Source organism: Schistocerca cancellata, chromosome 2, assembly GCF_023864275.1.
Source record: "Schistocerca cancellata isolate TAMUIC-IGC-003103 chromosome 2, iqSchCanc2.1, whole genome shotgun sequence".
Classification (NCBI taxonomy): Eukaryota; Metazoa; Arthropoda; class Insecta; order Orthoptera; family Acrididae; genus Schistocerca; species Schistocerca cancellata.
In genome coordinates, this window is record NC_064627.1 from 865,653,107 (window position 1) to 865,658,963 (window position 5,857).

Here is a 5,857-nt window from a genome sequence, read left to right on the forward strand (position 1 = left end):
AATTTACCATTGGCTACAGCAGCCCAACCCTGAAGTAGAGCCCCGTTCTCTCCTATATAAACACGTAAAGACTAGTTTACTAGATTATTTTGACTCACAGGTGCTCATTGTGGCAGCTTACGATAAGTTTTTTTTTTAGCTCAATGGACTATTCTTAGAGAGAGTGTATAGCGAAATTGCGGCGTTTATCCCCTGGCTGTCAGTCCCAGTGTACTAACCTCATTGTAAACAGTCATACACAATATCCCTCGTCAGATACATGATTCTTATACATTCACCAGATGGAGGACTTCAAACTGATCTCCTACACTCAATGATTCACCCTTAGACATTGCCTCCCCATTATTAGAACTTCTGATAACTCTATGGTCACTGGCAACATTACACAGTCGTTCAAAGAGGTCTGTGGCCCAGCTGACTCGTCGACCCCAGCCTCAGCCATGGCATGCATTACATTCTGATTCGCTAGCAGCTGACAAGCTCTCAACCAATGTGGATCACTGCAGGAATTACTCTCATGAAGCAACTGTTTAATCACCCACCCATGGCAGCAATGTTAATACCAACAGGCTAAATATTCTTTCTGCAGCAAGACAGGACACAAGTCAGAAATTTGCCAGTCTTCCCTCAAGATGAATGGAGATTAGCCCCACATTGACCCCCCTTCCATGGGAGTTGGAAGGTGCCCAATGCTTACCCTCTGGATGTTTTACATGTCTAGGCTGTTCTTCCCATATTTTATGGATTTCTAAAGCTCACAGTGGAAGTCAACTCTATCCCAATGGCATTGGTGGTTGATAAGGGGTTCCTACACGACTACTGTAATTATGGAGATTTGTCATCATTTGGTCTCACCTTTGCTGCAAGAATTCTTCAGATGCCTACATAGCTACAGCAGTGATACTATCAGTATGAAAGGACAATTCATGGCTTGCCTTCAGTATTATTCTACTGTCTTCATAAAAAACATCCTGGTGGTAAACATTGAAGGAACCACCAACACCCTTTATTTGGACCCTTTTAATTCTTTGGGCTTGGAAGTACTTTACTCCATCAATAGTATCCAGCTATCAGGGGCTACTACTCAATCGACCATTGCTCCAGGAGTAAGTTTTTTCTCATCCTACTACTGGCATGACTGTAGACCCCAGCAGTAGTAACCCATTTATTGGAATAGGTGATGGTGGAAGTATAACTTCAGAATCGCTCCATTTGCTGCAATCCTGTCAACCAGGTGTGCCCACAGAAAACAGCGAGGCCTACTGGCAGTGGATTATCACGGTTTTTTTGTTCCAGAATCAGACGTCTCTTTCCCAAGACCTGGAACAATACAGCACAACCGCCACTCCCGCAAGATCCACACACTCTGGCCTCCAACGAGGTCAGCCCATCCCTGGTACAGACACAAACTCTGATCAACATCGACCTCAGTCCGCCAGAGTCACAAGTTCTACAGACAGCCAACAGAGAAGCACCAGGTTGGAACTTCCTGGCAGATTAAAACTGTGTGCCAGATCGAGACTCGAACTTGGGACCTTTGCCTTTTGCAGGCAAGTGCTCTACTATCTGAGCTACCGAAGCACTACTCACGACCCGCCCTCACAGCTTCAGTTCTGCCAGTACCTCGTCTCCTACCCTCCAAACTTCACAGAAGCTCTTCTGCGAACCCGGAAGACAGGATATTGCGTAGACATGGCTTAGCCACACCCTGGGGGACGTGTCCAGAATGAGATTTTCACTCTGCAGCACTTGCCCGCGAAAGGCAAAGGTCTCGAGTTCGGGTCTTGGTTCGGCATACATGTTTTAATCTGCCAGGAAATTTCATATCAGCATACACTCCACTGCAGAGTGAAAATCTCATTCTGGAAGCACCAGGTTCCTCAGATGTTGAAATCTGCTACACCCTCTCGTCGTTCGAAGGAAGGATGAATACTGTGTATGGATAATATGCCTTACAGACCGATAACCTTTCTCACTGAAATGATCTAACCTTGAAGGGATTACATCAGCAGACAACAGAGCTCAATCATACACACTGCCTAGTCCAGCAGTCGGCAGAATGGGCGCCATAAGAGCTCACTAGCCCTCCAGACCTGCCTCAGCAAATCATGTGATCACAAAGAGTTCCTCTTGTATTCCTACGTGGCATTGGTGGCATTGGGCAGGGCAAAATCTCTCCAACTCCTCTTCCAGAGACCTCTGGGCCAGGAGCCAACGGCACCTACAGTTCCTGAATCAGAGCCTCTACTGAAATATTCGCTACATACGGCGCCATGCTGCACCAGCCACTGTCGACTGATGGAGCCGCCAGTGCCTGTCTTCACCATCGCCGAGACTTGGCCTCAGCATCGAAAACGTCCAGGAACTTCGTATCGGCTGTCAAACTTCACTCCATTACCTTATTGTACTTGCGAGTGAATATTAACTGTGACTGTGCATTACAGCCTTCAGTCTAAGTTGGACTTTCATAAATTCTGTGCTAATCATAAATTATCACAAACTTGGAGTGCTTAACTTTTCTCCAAAAGAATACTTTTCAGTAAAACTGTTATACATTATTTAATTGGCCTGTGTTCTAATTGCACCTCATCAGGTTCAGGACTTACAATTATAAAAGAGGAAGTTTAAAGGAAAGAATTAGATATGTACTGGAATTCGAGAGCATGCATTGTTTGTATTTGCCAAATTATAGCTGGAAGAAGAGATAGATAGCTCAAATGCACATTAAAATTATAACTGGAAATTGAGGTGTATGTTATTAAAAGTACACAGAACAAGAATAAATAAATAGTTGTTTACTGTGTGTAAATATACACTCCTGGAAATGGAAAAAAGAACACATTGACACCGGTGTGTCAGACCCACCATACTTGCTCCGGACACTGCGAGAGGGCTGTACAAGCAATGATCACACGCACGGCACAGCGGACACACCAGGAACCGCGGTGTTGGCCGTCGAATGGCGCTAGCTGCGCAGCATTTGTGCACCGCCGCCGTCAGTGTCAGCCAGTTTGCCGTGGCATACGGAGCTCCATCGCAGTCTTTAACACTGGTAGCATGCCGCGACAGCGTGGACGTGACAGTATGTGCAGTTGACGGACTTTGAGCGAGGGCGTATAGTGGGCATGCGGGAGGCCGGATGGACGTACCGCCGAATTGCTCAACACGTGGGGCGTGAGGTCTCCACAGTACATTGATGTTGTCGCCAGTGGTCGGCGAAAGGTGCACGTGCCCGTCGACCTGGGACCGGACCGCAGCGACGCACGGATGCACGCCAAGACCGTAGGATCCTACGCTGTGCCATAGGGGACCGCACCGCCACTTCCCAGCAAATTAGGGACACTGTTGCTCCGGGGGTATCGGCGAGGACCATTCGCAACTGTCTCCATGAAGCTGGGCTACGGTCCCGCACACCTTTAGGCCGTCTTCCGCTCACGCCCCAACATCGTGCAGCCCGCCTCCAGTGGTGTCGCGACAGGCGTGAATGGAGGGACGAATGGAGACGTGTCGTCTTCAGCGATGAGAGTCGCTTCTGCCTTGGTGCCAATGATGGTCGTATGCGTGTTTGGCGCCGTGCAGGTGAGCGCCACAATCAGGACTGCATACGACCGAGGCACACAGGGCCAACACCCGGCATCATGGTGTGGGGAGCGATCTCCTGCACTGGCCGTACACCACTGGTAATCGTCGAGGGGACACTGAATAGTGCACGGTACATCCAAACCGTCATCGAACCCATCGTTCTACCATTCCTAGACCGGCAAGGGAACTTGCTGTTCCAACAGGACAATGCACGTCCGCATGTATCCCGTGCCACCCAACGTGCTCTAGAAGGTGTAAGTCAACTACCCTGGCCAGCAAGATCTCCGGATCTGTCCCCCATTGAGAATGTTTGGGACTGGATGAAGCGTCGTCTCACGCGGTCCGCACGTCCAGCATGAACGCTGGTCCAACTGAGGCGCCAGGTGGAAATGGCATGGCAAGCCGTTCCACAGGACTACATCCAGCATCTCTACGATCGTCTCCATGGGAGAATAGCAGCCTGCATTGCTGCGAAAGGTGGATATACACTGTACTAGTGCCGACATTGTGCATGCTCTGTTGCCTGTGTCTATGTGCCTGTGGTTCTGTCAGTGTGATCATGTGATGTATCTGACCCCAGGAATGTGTCAATAAAGTTTCCCCTTCCTGGGACAATGAATTCACAGTGTTCTTATTTCAATTTCCAGGAGTGTATATGCAAAGATTAATACTCAATTGGCCCCATGTATGTATAAGGGGTACCAACCACAAAATGAAACTGTTTTGGCCTATTCCATTCTGTTTCACAATAGTGAGACCACACCTATTTCTTCATTATTGCTTGAGCTAGCACAGTGGTAAATTGTGTTGTAATGAATGCAAGGAGGAGCAGTAATATAAAATAAACAGCAAGCTGGATGAGAAAAAAATTTAAGTCTGTGTAAAAATTCACTCACAGTTCGAGCTAATGGCACAATCCTGCAATGAGGCAGTTGTCTATGAGGTAATTAGTAATCAAATAAACCTTTGACTAGGATCTGGTGCAACTGCACTGTTTAATGATTTGAATGGGTCATTACTACGGAGTAAGACCTGTCCGTGGCAACAGAGTGATATAACGAAAGTTTATTTCATAATTCTTTAATTAAATAAATGCTTTAGTTCATATACAGTAATTTTAGTTTATCATTGTGTCATTAAACTGAGATTAAACTGTGATTTTTCTCATATATTTTTATCTTGGTAACTTGAAGACAGATATTCCTTACATGTGAACACAGTACACTACACACCTGCTCGAGTCAAGAAAAACGGCACAAACACTCTAGTTTAATTTAGTTTTTGTACCGAATTACTTGTTTTCTGTTTTACTACCATGCCAAAAAAATTTCATTTACGATGATCTACGTTTGTCTCTTTCTTTTATGTTTACTTCACAATGTAGTTACAAGTGAAAAGATGGAATGCCATTTTGTTGAGTCAAGTTATATTGTTTGACTTACTCTACGAAATACGACGTTTTTGTAAAAATATATGATGAGAGGTAACTAAGTGACATGTAATTATAACTGTAGTGTGAAGGCTTACTTGATCATCCTCTGTGGAACAACTATTTGCATTCCTCTATATTCTCAGCACTGAAACTGCAGCACATCTCATATTTCCAATCTCTAAATGAAATTTACTTATTGTCATGAGCACTTCTATTTCTTTAATTGTTGCATCGCAATTTGCTAATTCTCCAAAATCGTGCACATCCTGTAAATGGCAGAAGGTACTTGATAACTCAAAACTACACACAGCATACTGACAGTTGTAACACCGGAGACCCAGCATTGCTACAGTATTGGCAGTGTCCAGATATTTTTTATCAGATATTGTATGTAAATTGCATGTCACTAAAAGTGTGGCAAAATCGCTCAGATAACGAGAATTGTAGTTGCACGAGTGGTCAGCAGAAAGAGGAATGGTATTCTGCTGCTACTCCCCTGCTGGACTTGCTGCATTTGTCTGGGCGGGTTAGTGGGATGTGTCGCATGTTGTGGTAGTGGCCTGTCTCGTCTTGTAGCTGGGGACCACACGAAGTGACGGCGGGCAGCGGTCAGGTGGATCACCTGCATTGCTGGGGCTAGCGTACTCAAAGAATTTCAGCTGTCCCAATAGCACCAGAGTGCAGTGCTGCATTGGGAGGTGATGCAGTCAAGTGCAGCACCCTTTTATTTGTGCTGGAGCACTCCATATGTGGTGTTTGTCTAAATAAAGACGTTGTAATTACGCTTCTCTTCTCTCAGGAGAGGTGGCGGCTTTTTATACGAGGGCGGTTCAGAAAGTAACC